The sequence below is a fragment of the Notamacropus eugenii genome, chromosome 4 (genome assembly GCF_028372415.1).
Source record: "Notamacropus eugenii isolate mMacEug1 chromosome 4, mMacEug1.pri_v2, whole genome shotgun sequence".
Taxonomy (NCBI): domain Eukaryota; kingdom Metazoa; phylum Chordata; class Mammalia; order Diprotodontia; family Macropodidae; genus Notamacropus; species Notamacropus eugenii.
In genome coordinates, this window is record NC_092875.1 from 258,306,108 (window position 1) to 258,324,502 (window position 18,395).

General features: G+C 38.0%; 1 pseudogene; it reads left to right on the top strand.

Moving 5' to 3' along the window:
- The first annotated feature begins 13,702 nt into the window (after window positions 1-13,702).
- LOC140502483 (lupus La protein pseudogene) lies at window positions 13,703-17,788 on the top strand (annotated as a pseudogene).
- Window positions 17,789-18,395: the final 607 nt, after the last annotated feature.

Here is an 18,395-nt window from a genome sequence, read left to right on the forward strand (position 1 = left end):
GCAGTGTTCTGGAGTGTAAAAAGCACTGAGCTTGGACGTACAAGTCATAGGATTGAGTTAGAAGTCTATCTCCTTTTAGTGCGATGAACTTGGGTAAATCTCTTCACTTCTCTGGTCCTCAGTATCTCTATGTCTTCAAGAAGGATAACAATACTCACATAACCTATCTTGAGGGGTTCTTGTGGGGGGAAAAATGCTCAGTTAAATCTCAGATCACAATAGAAATGTGAGTAATTATTGTTATTATTACAGAAAAAAAAAGGAAACATGGAAATTCCCTGGCTGGAGTTTTGGGGAAAATCCTAATTACCAACATTTTCCAGGACATAACATGAAAAAAAAGAAGTTGGAAATAACTGCTCGACCACCTTCCACTTTTTGGCTCAGTTCATTTTTACTGAACCATCTGTAAACTCACAGTAACAAATCAGAAGTTGAAGAAACTTCCAATTTTCTAGATACCTTTAGGAAAAGTACTCATAAGTGAGTCTTCTTTAAGGTAGCCTAGTAAGGGATGACTAGGATGGGGAACCTGCTGCCTCAAGGCCACATGTAGCACTTTAGGTCCACAAGTGCAGCCCTTTGACTGAATCCAAATTTCACATAACAAATCCCCTTAATAAAAGGATTTGTGCTATAAAATTTGGACTCATTCAAAAAGCCACACCCAAGGACCTAGAAGGTCATATGTAGGCACATGTAGTCCTGAATTTCTCCACTGCTGATTGGTCATTGTTCCTTATCTGCTTCTAAATCATCATATTGCCTTCAGGTGATGCTTTAATTTGCCACTAGTCTTCACTGATGTTGTTGCGAACAACTTTTTATATAGTAGGTCAATTGCCTCAGCACTAAACCACTCCCAAGATGATCACTAGTGCATGTGATTCCTTCAACCAAGGCTTCCCCCTAGCAAGTGGTTCCCAAATACCAAGGAAAGGGAACTACAGAGTTAGTCCTAGCTCCAGTCCTTCCTGCCACTGCTGTGGCAGTACTAAGGGAGACTTTCTTGTGATTCTGGCAGCACTGATATAGGTCAGGGACCCCTTACTCCTGTCAATCAATCAACAAATATTTATTAAATGTTTACTATATGTCCATCAATGTATTGGGAACCAGGGATACACATGCAAAGAACAAAACAACCCCTACTCAAAATGAGCTTATATTCTAATGGGTAGGACACAAGCACATATAAAACTACACACAGCACAAAGTTAACAAATGCAAATATATACAAAACACTTAAATACAGATTAGTTAGGAGGGAGGGCACTAAAAAGTTGGGGAAGATCAGGAAAGGCTTCATCCAGAAAATGGTGACTGAGCTGCATCTTAAAGGAAGAAAGAGACCCTATGATGTGGAGGGAAAGAGGAAATGCATTCCAGGTATGAGGGTTAAGGGGAATGGCCAGTGCAAAGTTACAGAGATGGGAGATGGAGTGTCTTGTGAGAGGAATATCAACAAGGCCAATTTGGCTGGATCAAAGAATAGGAGAGGGCGAGTAAAGTTCAATAAGGCTGGAAAAAGAAGGCAGGGACCTGGTTGTATAGGGCTTTACAAGCTATGGAAAAGAATTTGTATTCTATCCTAGAGGTAATAGGGAGCCACTGGAGTTGGTCAGGTAGGGAAATGATCTGGTCAGATCTGGAACTAAGGCAAAATACTTTGGCAGCAATATTTAGGATGGACTGGAATAGGGAGAGACTGAAGACAAGGAAACAAAATAAGAGGCTGCTGTAATAATCAAAATAAGAGGTGATGGACGTTGAACTAAGGTGTCCTCAGAGCGTATGTGATAAGATGTTGAAACACAAGAATAAATCCGTGAACAAATCTTTATTAAGAGCCTAACACTGTGCTGGATATTGTGTGAGAAAAGAGATCTGAACTCACAAGAAAGATCTGTGTTTAAGTGCTACTGCTAACCATTACTGTATGACCCATTAATACCTTTCTTAAACATTTTCTGCCTCAGTTTCTTCATCTGTAAAAATGTAATGATAATAACTGTAGTGCCTACTTCACAGGGTAGTTATAAGAATCAGAGACAATGTGCTATGAAGTGGATAGAGATTTATAAAAATTAAGTTTCTTAAAAAGTACAATTGGCCAAATAGAAAGGGAAATACAAAAACTAATTGAGGAAAATAACTCCTTAAAAGCTAGAATTGGGCGAGTGGAAGCTAATGACTCTATGAGACATGAAGAATCAATTAAACAAATTGAAAAGGATAAAAAATTAGAAGGAAATTTAAAATGCCTCACTGGAAAAACAGCTGGCCTGGAAAATAGACCCAAGACAGACAATGTGAGAATCACTGCACTCCTTGAAAGCCCTAATCAAAAGGAGGATCTGAACAGCATCTTTCAAAAAATTATCAAAGAAAACTGCCCTGATATCCTTGAACCAGAGGTCAAAATAGGCATAAAAAGAATCACTTCCTAAAAGAGATCCCAAAATAAAAACTCCAAGGAACATTATAGTCAAATTGCAGAATTATCATATCAAGGAAAAAATGCTGGAAGTGACCGGAGAGAAGCAATTCAAATATCAGGGAGCCACAATCAGGATTGCACAGGACTTAGCAGCTGCAACATCAAAGCATCAGGGGTCATAGAACATGATATTCCAGAAGGTAAAGGAGCTAGGACTACAACCAAGAATCACCTACCCAGCAAAATTAAGCATAATACTTCAAGGGAGGGGAAAGGTTATTAAATGAAATAGGATTTCAAGCTTTTATAAGGAGAAGAGCAGAATTGAACAAAATATTTGATCTCTAAATCAAGACCCAAGAAAAGCCTAAAAAAAAGGGAAAAAGGAAAAGAAAACATAAGGGATTTAATGGAGCTGAACTGTTTATATCCATTCACAGGAAGCTGATATTTGTAATTCTTAAACATCGTACCACTCAGTGCAGCTAGAAGAAATATACATCGAGAAAGGGTACAGGTATAAGATGAAATTGAGGGAATGATTTTTAAAAATTAAGAGACGAGAAAAAGGAGTACACTGAGTGCAGAAGGAAAGAAGAGTAGAATGGGGTCAATTATTTCACATAAAGAAATGTGAAAAACCTCTTGTAGTGGAGGGAAAGATGGGAGGTAGGCAATGAGCATCGCTTGAACCTTACTCTCACTAGTATTGGCTCAAAGATGGAATAACATACATAATCCATTTAATATAGAAATCTGTCTTACCTACTGTAGTACCAGGGCAATATTCATAGCAGCTATGAATATGCTAGCACAGTTCTGAGTCTCAAAATACAACAGACTCTCCACATGGAAGACAGAGCCAAAACATTTATTCCAACACCAGAAAGCCAAATCCATCCAGCAACAAAGAAATCCATACACAGTAACAATGCAGGGGGCACTACCATCCCCAAGCCTTCCCCCTGTTAGGCTTCCCACAAACCAGCTCCCTTAAACAAATCACAAAGGAGCTCTCCCTCTTATGCTAGCTGCTGCCTTTTCCAGCTCTGATTGCTTTCTGACTAACTTCCTTTCAGCTGTGTTCCAGCTCTGCCTCTTCCTGTTCCATGTGACTTGACTCATGTAACTCAGGATTCCGTGTGACTCAAGCAGGTCACATGGGCCTATTAATTGATGGAAAAGATCTTCCCATTAAGAAGTCAAATTACATTAACAATAATCAAAAATGCATTTTCAATACACCTGACAGGAAAGCAGGAGAAGAAGAGATTAACTAAAGGGGAGGAGGGAAGGACTGACAAAAGACAGGTCAGAGAGCAGATAGAAGGAAAACACTATTGAGGAGGGAAAGGCTGAAAGAAGAGAGGGGACAAACAAGAGGAAAAATAAGATGAAGGGAAATACACAGTAATGATAACTTTGAATGTGAATGGGATGAACTCGCCCATAAAAGGGAAACAGATAGCAGAGGGGATCAAAAAAAACCAGAATCCTAGAATATGTTGTTTATAAGAAACACACTTGAAGCTTCACACTGTGAAGAGACACATACACACAGGGTAAAGGTAAGGGAATGGAGCAGAATCTATTATGCTTCAGCTGAACTAAAAAAAAAGCGGGGGTAGCAATCCTGATCTCAGAAAAATCAAAAGCAAAAATAGACCTAATAAAATAAGGAAGGAAAAATAAGGAAACTACATCTTACTAAAAGATGCCATAGACAATGAAATAATATCAGCATTAAACATATATGCACTAAGTGGTATAGAATTCAAATTCTTAAAGGAGAAGTTAAGTGAAGTTAAGGCATTATTAAATGTAAAATAGATCATTTTGATTATATTAAAATAAAAAGATTTTGTACAAACAAAACCAATGCAACCAATACTAGAAGGAAAGTAGAAAGTTGGGAAACAATCTTTATAGCAAGAGTCTCTGATAAAGGCCTCATTTCTCAAATTTATAGAGAACTGAGTCAAATTTACAAAAATACAAGCTCTTCCCCATTTGGTAAATGGTCAAAAGATATGAAAGGCAGTTTTCAGATGAAGAAATCAAAGCTATCTATAGGTATATGAAAAAGTGCTTTAAATCACTTTTGATTAGAGAAATACAAATTAAAACAACTCTGAGGTACCACCTCACAACTATCAGAATAACTAATATGACAAAAAAGGAAAATGATAAATGTTGGAGAGGATGTGGAAAAATTGGGACACTAATGCAGTGGAGTTGTGAACTCATCCAAAGACTCTGGAGAGCAATTTGGAGCTATGCCAAAAGGGCCACCAAACTATGCATGCCCTTTGATCCAGTAATACCACTTCTAGGTCTGTATCCCAAAGAAATAACAAAAAAGGGAGAAGGACCCATATATGCAAAAATATCTGTAGCAGGTCTTTTTGTGGTGGCAAAATATTGGAAATTGAGGGGATACCCATCAACTGAGAAAAGGTTGAACAAGCTGCTACACAAATGTAATAGAATACTCTTGTGCAAAAAGAAATGATGAACAGACAGATTTCAGAAAAACCTGGGAATACTTGTATGAACTGATGCAAAGTAATATGTACAAGACCGGGAAAACACTGTACACAGTATCAGCAATATTATCAACTATGAATGACTCTTCTTAGCAACACAATGATCCAAGACAAGCACAAAGGACTCATAAACGAAAATGCTATCCAGATGATAAACTGATGGACTCTGAATGCAGATTAAAGTATAATTTTTTACTTTATTCTTTTTGATGGTTATTTTCCTTTTGATCTGCTGCTTCTTTCACAACTGTGAAATGTTTTACATGATAGCACATGCTTAACCCATATCAAATTGCCTACCATTTAGGAAGGGGGGGGAGGAAGGAGGCAGAAAAATTTGGAATTCAAAACTTTTTAAAAATGAATGCTAAAAGTTGTCTTGATATATTAGGGAAAAATCAAAGAATATAAATAAGAGAATGCATGAATGAGTGAAACAATTTGGAAAGTTTTTTTAAAAAGAATAAAATTCAGACTAGAATTTCTCCTTGTGGGTTCTTCCTCTACCTCTTGAAGAATGAAATAAGTTATCATCTTTAACCTTGTCAATACTTAACCCAGACCGGATGACTAATTCAAATCTGAGTCCTGAAATCACTAACTAAGCTTTCCTTCTGAGAAATGATCAGAAGCCCTCCAAAAATGTATTAAATCATTTACATGGTTAAGTCAGGAAACAGAGTAACACTAATATCATTTCCCTGGTAGAGACTGGATCTAAATACTGAGTCCCAGATTCCTTATCCTTGGATAAGAGTCAAGTATTTGTTCACTGTGAATTTTTAAAAATAGAAACAATCTATTAAAAATGTCCTTCAAGGACTCAAGAACACATTACCTTCAGCCAGGGGCTACCCATTCTAAAAGAATAAAAGAGCTTCCTTTCATCCAGACCTAAACATAAAGGTTGCTAAGAGTAGGTCACTTGAACCTCTGAAAAGGCATAATCCAGTCTCCCAGTCCAGACCACCCTGCTGAGAAGCTACTTGCAGTCAAAGACCTGCTTGTCTTTAGCTCTCATTGTTGCTAGTTAGGGGACAGTGGCCTATTTCTTTGGCAATGCTTTTAACTTTGTTCCTGATGAAGTCTGGGTAAGAGCTGATCGACTTCTGAGAAAGATCATTTTCCATGTGGGATAGAATGGAAAGGATGGAGTTATGACCTGCCAGCTATTCTGATTTACCATTAAATGGTTCTTCCAGCATAAGCTTTATTGTCAGCGTCCATGTATACCAAAACCAAACTGGTATTTCCCCAGTTAATAGGGCATGGAGGTGGGAACAGGTAGGGGAGAAGAAGCTACCTGTTTCTCAGCTCTATTTCAGTCTCACCCATTTAGATTTTTTTCTACTGATACATTTTATTTGATCTAAAACACTTCCCATCAAATATCCAAACCACTAGCAAAGTATATTCCTTGAAAACAAGTTACCAAAAACTGATAAATTACACAATCATGAATGTAGCACATACCGTTCTCTACTTTTGTCAGTTAACCATTGGTTTACCTCTTGTTAACGGAAACAAAGGATGTGAGCTCTAATTCTGATAGTGGGGTATCAGCATTGTCCGTTATATTTGACCTGAATTCTATTGTCCTTTTGTGTTAACTTTTTAATTAGTTGCAGTTATTATATAGCATATTCTTTTGGTTCTGCCTTCACTCTATATCCCTTCATTTAAGTCTTCTCATAGTTCTCTACTTCTTATTTGTCATTTCTTACAGAACAATGATACTCAGTAACATTCTTAAACCATAATTTGTTCAGTTTTTTCCTAATTAGCCTCATCTAATTTTGTTACTGTTGTTATTGTTAGCATAAGTCATGAGAAGCATCATGCCATGGTGGTTAAAGAGCTATCCTCAAAGCCAGAAGACCAGGTCTCAAATCCCACTTCTGATATATACTGGCTATGGGCAAATCACGTAATGGTTCAGTATTCTAGACAACTCTCTAAGATTCAGTTGCAGAAAAGGAACCAACCTACATTAGTGGAGGGAGTATCCTCAAATGGGAGTTGTCTATACCAATGAAGTCACAGGTTCAGTAATCATCTAAATAACGCTGTTATGAATATTTTATACCTATGAATATCTTACTTTCATCTTCTTTGGAAGTCTAAATTTGATATCAGGATCTCTGGATCAAAAGATATGAAGTATTTAGTAATTTTCTTACAGAATTCTAACTGTGCTCCAGAATGGTTGGACCAATGCATAGTTCTACCAATCGTACATTAAAATATCTCATACTTATTAAAATCATCACAAAAGAAATAGCTACTAGAAGTCCCACCCCCAACAAGTATACAAACAAGATATTAAATTGTAAATCTTTTGGGTAAGGATGCTTCTTCACCTTTGTATTTTCTATAGACTATATTGGTCTCACAACATTCATTCATTCAACACACCTATTGGAAAGAACCCAGGCTTCGGAGGCAGAAAGTCTAGGTCCAAGTCCTGACTTGGCATTTATTAGTCACGTAATCTTAGTAATTTAAGAGTCAATCTATTTTGTCATCAGTTTCTTCATCTGTAAAATGAAGGCAATAATACTTGTATTAGTCATCTTACAGGGTTATTGTGTGAGGTAATCATTTTTTAAAATTATAAAATCCTACATTGGTTTGAGTTGATGTTATTATTATCATATCCTATTAAATTTCAGTAATGAACTAATAAGGGAATTTATCTCATTTTATTAGATCAAAATTAACTCCGTTTTATTCAGTTTCATTCACAGTATTTGTTCAGACAGTGTCATTTTTCTCCATACTGCACTCCAGATATCCTGTACCAATCCCCTCACTTCCTTTATCCAGTACAGAATCTTGAAGCACATTGTATCTCTCCCCATCCAATTAAGTTTCCTTTTATGTGTTGTCTTTCCTCCATCCTTGAGGAGAGACGCTGACTTTCTTTGTACTTGTGTTTTGTATTCCTTGTGGTTAGCACATAGTGTGTTCATCCTTCATTGCCAAAGAAGACATACCATCAGAGAAATAATGACATGACTTGCACTTGACTTTGTTTTGAGTGAGGGAGGGTTGTGCAGGTCACCAGCCTCACTTCTCCTCCAGGGCCATCTGAATCCAGTGACCAGATATTCATCAGGATGACTGGAGGTGACCCAGGATGAGGCAATTGGGGTTAAGTGACTTGCCCAAGGTCACACAGCTTGTGAATGTCAAGTGTCTGAGGTGAGATTTGAACTCTGATCCTCCTAATTCCTGCACTGGTGCTCTATCCACTGCACCATCTAGCTGCCCTTAGCACATAGTAAGCTCTTAATAAATGCTAGTTCACTGAGTGACTATCATTCTGAAAAGTGATACAAGCTATCAAAAAAGTTGAATCCTAGATTTTTGAGGCTATAAAGTTATAGAGTTACATCAATCAATCAAAATAGTAAATTTCACAGATTCTTCTAAAGGCAAATCTGTTGCACCTGAAGAAATATCAGATCAAAGAAGATATGGCCAAAAAGTCCATTATAAAAAGTATTGAGTAGGAATCCCTTCCTTCCCTTACATGTCAAATAGGCAATTTTTCCAATCTATGTCTATAATGATCAGCCAACGAGAATTTAAGTGCTTACTGTATGTCAGGCATTGTACTAAGCCCTAGGGATACGTAGAAAGGCAAAAGACAGTTTCTGCCCTCAAGAAGCTCACATTCTAAGTGGGAAAGATTACATGTAAATAAGTACACGCAAGATTTATATAGAGTACATGATTAGTAATATGAGAAGGGAAGGCACTGGGGGTAAAGGAAAGAGAGACTTCCTGTAGAAAGTGGGATTTTTTTTCTTTTTAAAATTCTTATTTTTTTATTTTTTCTTGTTTTTCTTTTCTAAAATTTTATTTATTTTATTCTGAACTTAAGAAATAACATAGTAGAATAGGGAGAAAAAAAGAGATGATTTTGTACATAAAACTGCAAATCTGTTATGAACCACTTGCTATTCCTTTCAAATATATAATAAAGTTATTATCATGTAACTTTTTTTTTCTTCCCTCCCTCATCCTAGAGATGGCTACCATTAGACACAAATGTGTGTGTGTATGTGTATGTTTGTGTGTGTGTAAAACCATTCTTCACATACTTCTATTTATCAGTTCTTTCTCTGGATGCAGACAGTGTCTTCCTTCGTAGGTCCTTTGTAGTTAATTTGTGTGTATTTAGTTCCTCACAGTTGTTCTTAAAACAATATTGCTGTATACAACAATCCTCTCGGTTCTGCTTACTTCGCTCTTTATTATTTCTTGCTAGTCTATCCATATTTTTCTAAGATCACTGAGCTCATCACTTCTTATAGTGCAGTAGTATTCCATCATGATTACGTACCACAGCTTGTTCAGTCATTCCCCAACTGAGGGGCACCCCTTCAATTTCCAGTTCTTTGCTACCACAAAGAGAGCTGCCATAAATATTTTAGAACATATAGGTTCTTTTCCTTTTCCTTAATCATCTTGGGAAACAGATCTAGTAATGGCATAGGCAATTTATTAACTATTTGGCTAGGAAGATGAAATTTAAACTGAGGAATCCAGGGAAGCAGAGGAGAGAATGGGGAATATTCCAGGTATGTGGGATCATGACCTATTAAGAACTAATTTTGTACATAATTTATTTTTCCACTAGAAGTAAAGGTTAAAAGACTTGGGAAATGGCTCTATATTCTCCAGTTTATTTGAAATAATGAAGTGTTCTTAGAAATAATATAAGAACACATCAAGACAAAAACAAAGAAAAAGAATATGAGGAGGCAGGCTAGAATCCAATCCTGTGGTAGAATTTAGAGAGTAAAGGAAAATGACACAGAAGAGGAGGAAAAAAAAAGTGACCATTGAGATTGTGTAAGAGGTTTCAGAATCTTTCGCTACAAAGCAGAAATGAGTTCCCAAAGTTCGCAGGATGATCATAGGGATGCTCTCCAGAAAAGCGAATGTTTGATACAGGCCATAGAAAGGAGAGGAATCCTGGAAATTGGTGGCTACCTGCTAAGGGGTTCCAACAAAGTCTTGTGACCTGCAATGAAAATTAAATGGTATCTTATTTTCCTGGAGATGTCAAAATATGGTAGAGGTGCTCACACTTTGTGAAATTTGTCAGTCTCTAACTGATTCTGAGAATTCATGTGGGGGAGATGGATGATACTGCTAGAAGAAACTTCAAAAATATTTCAAGGGATTATAATTGATATTTTCATCCCTGTCACCAATTGAAAAGTAGTATATCAAATTAAGAACTAGGTTTAAAAAGATGGCATTTTAAAACACCATTTGGATTTTCTAGGCTACAGGTGAAAATAAAAGTCTTTTGGATTACTGGCCAAGGAATAATTGTACAACAGATCAGGGCTGGTAAAAATGCATTTTCCAGGAATCTTGCAAAGCTATTCTAGACAGCTTTAAACTTAAAATGGAGTTGGAGGTGCAGGGAACTGCTCATATACAAATTTTAAGCTAGAGAGCAAAAGGTCTAACGCAAAGAGAAGAAAAGCAGAGGAGACACCCAAAAATCCAAAGGATATAACATCCAGGACAAGGGGCAGCACTTATAGTCTCAGGTTGTAAGAAGTATGGGCCCTAATGAAAATGAACTGGAAACATTAATGCAGTAAATTTTATGTCCAGGATCACTGAGACTTAATGGTGTGTGACTCGTAACTGAAATATAGGAATGCAAATGTCTATCTTACTCACTTTCTAATCAGGAGCTAGAAGTGGCATGGTATATAGCATGGTATATCATGAAGATATATTCCAGTGTGGAAATCTATGAACCAGCAAAGGAAGGAAAGGTAGAGAACACTGGAATGGGAACTGAAGGAAAAGCCTAAGCAATATTGTAGAGGGAGTATATTTCAGATTGCCTGATAAGAAGGAAAAAGATGGATGATGACTTCTAGAAACAGACGATAAATCTTGAAACTACACAAGGTAGGAGTAGGGATGAGGGATTTCACCAATAAGGACATCTGCTGGGTGTTTTTTTTTCTCTGCTAAAACAGTAGCTAAGAAATTGTTATCTTGTCTTGCTGATAACTATATACTCCAGAAGGTGAAGGAAAAAATTAAGGGAACTGCTCTTCTTGGTCTGATTCAAAGCCACGAGAGGAAAATGGTTGCGATGGTAAAACTGACAATAGTGTCAGGAGAAAGCAACCATAATTCAGTCTGAGCACCAAGACCACAAACCTTTTTACACATCTCCTATGTATAGTGGTCTAGCTCCTGGAGATACAAAGATGAAAAAAAATGACATAATTCTTGTCCTTAAGGGCTTCCTTTCTATTTTATTGTCGTTGAGTCATTTCAGTCCTGTCCAACTCTCCATGAACCCATTTGGGGTTTTCTAGGCAAAGACATTGGAATACTTGGCCATTTTCTTCTCCAGCTCATTTTATAAATGGGGAACTGAGGCCAAAACGAGTAAGTGATTTGCCTGGGTCAAGTGACTTGCTCAGGGTCTTCCTTCCTTTCTATAGAACAGGATAAATGTGCTTTGGCATTTTAACACTTATAACAACTCTATGAGGTTGTTAATACAATTCTTAAAATCCTCCTTTTTACTAATGAGGAAACTGAGACTTACAGAGGCTTAAAATCTAGCCCATGGTCATCCAACTAGTAAGTTTCTGAAAAGGGAACTGAAATCAGATCTTCCTGACTCCAAGCCAAGCACTCTCTCCGCTTTACAACGCTGCCTCTGACTTTCTGTAAAATCTTCTCCTACACTTTCAAAACATTTTTATCTCCTTTCTGAATACCTTTTACAGAGTGGGGGGGGGGGAGAGGGGAGTGTTTCTTTATGGGCTAGGAGTCACAGAAGAAATCTTAAATGTCATCTAGTCCAACGCCTTTATTTTACAGATGGACAAATTGAGAACCAACGATGAAATGCTCTGTTCAAAGTTACATACTATAGATAGTAAGGGGCAGAAGGAAATTTGAGCCTAGGTCCTTCGATTCCAAATTCAAACCTTTTTCCATTGTTCCAAACTGCTTTTTTTTTTTTTTGCATTGCTGACTAATCTCCATAAATAATATTCTGTGTGCAAAATACCATACAGGCATATGGCATTATGGATAATCAGGATAATCAGGCCTACAGAGTGTTTTTATTAAACATTGTTCAATTACTTGATTTCTTAGGACTGAGTTCTAACAGTATGAACTGCTACCTACGAAGAAAGAATACTTTAGAAAAATTAAGGCTTATTTAAATCTATTTGCATTATTTTCTTCTTTTTTATGAAACATTGCAGCATTGTCTCCTCTTATTTTCCTTACTTTTTTCTCCAGTCACATTCTTGATTCTAATTCCCACAATTTCCTGATTTCTATTCAAAAGAAAAGCTTCCTTGACACCTCGCTTTGCACCTTCTTCCTGTCAGTATCTCATTAAATCCTTTCAGTTGATCCTGAAAACTATAGAAAGGTCACCAAAAAAAAATTACCCTCTTACAATTCTCTTGCTTATTATTCACCATTCCGAATTCAGGCAGTAAGGAAGAAGGAATTTCTCTACATTTTCCCTTATTTCAAGAAATGTTGCCAAGAAGAGACAGAGTGGATCTATAACTACATAATACTGAAAAAGCAGAAGTAAAAACTCAATTCCATGAGCTGTTATCGTGCTGTTCAAGGTTAATGATGTTTGGATCCCGTGCAGTTTAGTTTATTATTTGAGATTAAGTCCATTATGAATATAATGTTCCCCAGTGAGCTGTTTTATTATATTATGTGGTGTGGCAGATGCTGTGGAAAGGATATAGAAAACTGAGCTGCTCATTAGTATTTGAAATGTGTGCATCTAGAGGTAGAAATTAGTTGCCAGGTTACAGCATTATTACCTGATTACCACACCCCTTAGCAGAATGGGGTAAGGAGGTAGTGAATCAGAAAAAGTATTGTTTTTTTTTTTAAAGGTATCTAGCATTATTTTTCTAAAACTTAAAGCTGATGCTATCTAAGAATACTGAGTCAGTTACGCTCCACAAAACTGAATTGTTTCGTTATCTTGGTACATCTAGTCATAGTTGCTCTTGAACTTCTTCAGCTACCCCACTGGACTGTCTTCTCTTGGTAACTCCATAAGCATCTCAAACTCAACGTTTCAGTCAACATCAACTAGAATTTATTAATCGCCTACTATGTATCGAGAACTGTGCTAAACATGGCCACTCTCTAAAACTCGCTTTTCTTTCTCTCAGTCTCTCAAATTTGCAGTCCTTGAATCATTCTTAGCACTATCTTCTCCATCAATGCCCCCATCTCCCAACCACCAAGTCATTTCTTTTACCTCCTCAACGTCTCTTGCATCTATCCTCTTCTTTTTGCACTGTTGTTTACAAAATGCTTATCTTGATTTCTGATTAATCCATTTCTGACTGTAGTTCCTAATAATAGCTCTAATGCTATATAATAATAGCTCTGTCAAATGATCTGTAAATAAAAACTTAAATGTAGTTCCTATTTTAAGGATCTCTGAGGAATCCTTTTATAATGGAAATAATCACTTTCTAATTTATCTACTTTAGAAGGCTGGATTTTGATAAATTGATAAGTTGAGTTTCTTTAAGTGAACAACATATGTACTCTGTAACGATATCTCCAGTAATAACTTCTCTACCTTCAGAGACAGCTTTCACCAACTCTCTGTTCATTTAAAAATTAACTCATTAAAATTACTTCAGTTAATTTAATGGACATTGGCAATGTTTCTTGGAAGCACTATGCAAGAGTCCACACTGGAACCACAGGGCTCCTCACTTCCGGGATCCTGGTGCTGCAGCTTCTGGCTCCTCCTTGGGAAGGGGACTCTCTAAAATGCGGGGTCTTCCTGACAAAGCCTGTCCAGTGCCCCTTCTCTCTTCAGCCATGGATCTCTCCCTTCTTCCTGGGTCCCCCAATCCCATCTTCTCTCCAGCTGTGGGACCAGGAAGAAGTAGAGGGGCTGAAGGTGGGAGGCTCAAGTCTTTGGGAATCAAAGTCTCTGTATGGGAACAAGAGGTCAGGTAGCTGGGGCCCCTGAGCTCCCAAACATGGGTTTATTTACCACAATTGCTAGGAAGGGTGATAGTGAAAAAAATGATTTATCTGGAGTCCAAACTTTTCCAACAAATAGAATACTATTTTGATAACTTCAACCTCACACAAGACAAAATTTTTAAAGGAATAGATCAAAATAGATGATCAAATTCAACAGATTAAGCAAACTGACAGACTGTGATGTGATAACAAGTATTCAAAAGAAATCAAAGGCAGAACTCATGGAATTTAGTAGGGATAAAACTGAAATCAGAAGTTCTCCAAATAAACCCCTCTCTGAAGTAATGAACAATATAAAAATGAAGTAAAAAAACAGATCGATCAATGTTAAAGGTTTTCCAACAGATGCAACACTTGATGATGTAAAAGAATGGTTAGAAAGTAAAAGTCAAATACGAAATACTCAAATAAGGAGAATATTACATAAAACATTTAAGGGATCAACATTTGCTGTGTTTGATAGTGGAAACCCCTGGACAAAAACACAAGATATAGACCCGCTGATACTCATTAAGAAAGATAACTTCGCAAGGAAAGAAAAGAAAGGAAGAAAGAAGCGAAAGAAGCCAAAAAAAAAAAAAAAAGCAGAAGCTGAAGCAAATGCAAAACAAGAGGAAAAAGGAAAAGATACTGAATTGAAAACTCTGGATGAAAAGATTGGATGCTTACTAACATTTTCTGGTGATTTAGATGATCAAACCTATAGAGAAGATTTTTACACACTTTTCTCTAATCATGGAGAAATAAAGTGGATAAACTTCATCAGAGTAACAAAAGAGGGAATGATCCTTTTTAAAGAAAAGCTAAAAGAAGTACTGGGCAAATGCAGCAAATAATGGAAACAAAATTAAGAAATCAAGAAGTAACATGGGAATTATTAGAAGAGGCAAAGAAACTTTGAAAAAAATCATTGAGGATTCACAGGAATCCCTAAATACATTGAATTCAAAAGGTCAAAATTTTAAAGAAAAAGGAAGAGGTGATACAATAGCCCAGAATACACCCAGTAAAGGAAAAATACAATTCATGAGCACCTAGATGGCCCAGTGGATAGAGCTCCAGGCTTGAAGTCAGAAAGACCTCTCTTCCTGACTTCAAATCTGACCTCAGACACTTACCAGCTGTGTGACCTGGGCAAGTCACTTAACTCTGTTTGCCTCAGTTTCCTCATCTATAAAATGAGCAAGAGAAGGAAATGGCAAACTACTCTGATATCTTTGCCAAGAAAACTCCAAATGGGGTCATGAGGAGTTGGACATGTCTGAAAATGACCGAATAACAACAAGCCATGCCAGGTAAAGAAAACAAAACAGGAGAGTACGGAAGAACAGGAAAACAGTGTTGCTGAGGATCCCTTAAAAGGGCATGAGAAGAACCTGAAAAAGAAAAACTTGCGCTAAAGCAGTTAGAAACAGAAAATGGAACTGGAGAACAGTGTCTTGACACAAAGGTTTTTACTCATTTTAAGAAAGTTTTAAGCTGTTTCAGATTGTAAGGTGGGGAAGACGAGTGTCTCTAAAAAGAAAACCAAAACAAATCCACTTTAATGTCTGCCTACAAGAGAAAGGAAAACTAATTTTGTTTAACTTGCTTTTGCTGTCCAGGTATCCTTTCTCAATCTGGCTGGTTCTTTTTATATGTATAGTTTCATTCAGGATACCAACTGTTGGCGTTTCAGACATTAATTTGAACATCAAAAGGAAAGTTCTTCCAGTGAAATATGACTCTTTCGGAAATATCAACAAATAAAAAGTGTTCTATATAAAGGTAAGAAAAAAGTGCAACGCAATAACCCTTTGAAATTCATTTTAATGGTTCTCATGAAGAGGAGTATTCCTTTCAACGCTGTGGTTCACACCTAGCTCTTGCATACCTCCTCTGAGCTGATTCTTGTCAGCATGCTTCCATGAGTCATTGTTGATCCACCCAACATCCTGGACTGTCCTGAGATTAAGAAATGAGTTCAGAGGCTAGCTCCGTTTTTCTTGCTCATTTCCTAACATTTAGCAGGTAATAATGTTTTCTAAACCAATGGTTAGGTGTTGTGTTTGTATTCTATCTTTAAAAAGAAGTGAAAGCAAGACCCAGTGGACTTCTTACCAATTCAAGTGGAATTTGTTAAAGCACATAGCCCAGTCATCCATATCCCAAAATAATGGAGAATGTGCTTTCTTGCAACCTTGATCTCTGGAGGGAGTTCATCTTCAAAAGAGTATGATTTGAGGGTGGTTTACTTTTGCTTATATGGAGAAAAATCCACGTTTCAGACATTACTTAGTAAATTCTCAACTAAATCTGGCCTTGAAGGTTTGGGAGGGTTGATTGGCCAGAGTACACATATATTGCCAAGGTGATATGGCAATATTTGCAGCACCAATGCGACTATGAACATGCTGGCATAGTTCTGAATTACAAAATATAAGAGACTCTCCATAAAGAAGGCAGAAGAAAAATATTTATTCAGACACCAGAAATTTGAATCCATCATAGTAACCAAGAAGTCAATACACATTATCACTGCAAGGGATACCACCATTCTCAAGCCTCGCTCCCCCCAACCTCCACTAGGGCCTTCCTACAAGCAAACACTCATAATCCTAGTAGGGGCATCTATGTGGTGCAGTGGATAGAGCACCAGTGCAGGAATCAGGAGGACCTGAGTTCAAATCTCACCTCAGACACTTGACACTCAGTAGCTGTGTGACTTTGGGCAAGTCACTTAACTCCAATTGCCTCATCCTGGGTCATCTCCAGTCATCCTGATGAATATCTGGTCACTGGATTCAGATGACTCTGGGGGAGAAGTGAGGCTGGTGACCTGCACAGCCCTCCCTCACTCAAAATAAAGTCAAGTGCAAGTCATGTCATTATTTCTCTGATGACATGGTCTTCTTTGGCAACAAAGGACGAACACACACACACATAACCCTAACTGTCTGCCTCCCTGTGTCCTCTCTCTTCCTCTACTCTAACTACTCTCACCAACTTTTTCCCAGCTATGCTCTATCCTTCCTGTTCCACCCATTCATCAAGTTCCTCCCACCACATATGACTTAGGCTTCCATGTGATTTAAGCAGGTCACATGGGTCTATTAATGGATGGGAAAGATTTTCAAATTAAGCAAAAATACATTAACAATACATTTGGAGGGGTCAGGCTTGGCCCCCAGCACTAACCTCGACTACAGGGTCTCCTGTTCAAAGTCTGAGGGGGCCTTGCCCCCACTATGCACTCTGAGGTCCAAGTGCCTACACATCCAGTCCATGGATCAAGCACCAGTAGTAGCTTTGGCTCCACATCTGTGTCCAGGATCAAGAAGAGATAAGAAGCCATCCCATCAAATAGGGAAGGTCTGGGTCCTTGCCTGCAGCTGCAGCCAGCCAAGTCAAGCTGGGCATGTTTAACCACGAGGGGCTGCCTCCAGGCAACTTCAGCCTGGGCCAGGGCATGATGCCAGATGGGTCCTCCCAATATGGTAAAGGTGGCTACATTGGGGGAAGCACCCCAAGACCATCCCAGCCCCAGCCATCATCCCAGTCCTTCTTTACCTTCCCTTCAGCAGTGAAGAGTGAGTACAGCTTGGAGGGACCCTCAGCCCCTGACTCCAGCCAGACCAAAGGATGGTATGCCTTCTCTGCGCTCCCACCCCCAGCTGAAGCTGGGCAGGCCAGTGCCTCCCACAACCTTCACCTCATGCCACTCAAAGTGGAAGACTCATCCTGCTCTTCCCCTTCCTAATCATCTAGAAGCAATGTGGGGCAGGATAGGATGGAGGGAAATATAGTTAGTCTTACACAACACGACTATTATGGAAGTCATTTGCAAAACTACACAGATATGGCCTATATTGAATTGCTTGCCTTCCCAAAGGGAATGGGAGGGGAGGGAGGGATGAAGAGAAGTTGGAAGTCAAAGTTTTAGGAACAACTGTTGAGTACTGTTCTTGCTACTAGGAAATAAGAAATACAGGTAATGGGGTATAGGAAGTTATCTGGCCCTACAGGACAAAAGAGAAGATAGGGACAAGGGAAGGGAGGGATGTTAGAAGAGAGGGCAGATTGGTGATAGGGGCAATTAGAATGCTTGGCGTTTTGGAGTGGGGGGAGGGGAGAAATGGGGAGAAAATTTGGAACCCAAAATTTTGTGAAAACGAATGTTAGAAGTTAAATAAATAAATTAAAAAACAACAACAACAACCACAATACATTTGGCCCCAAGATTTTTCTTATCCATTACATAGGTCAATGGGGCAACTGGTGTCAACAGAACTTTACAATAACATAACAGGGATTGCACAAAATAAGCACATAGAACAGTATCTTAGGGTAGGGCTTGAGCACAAGTA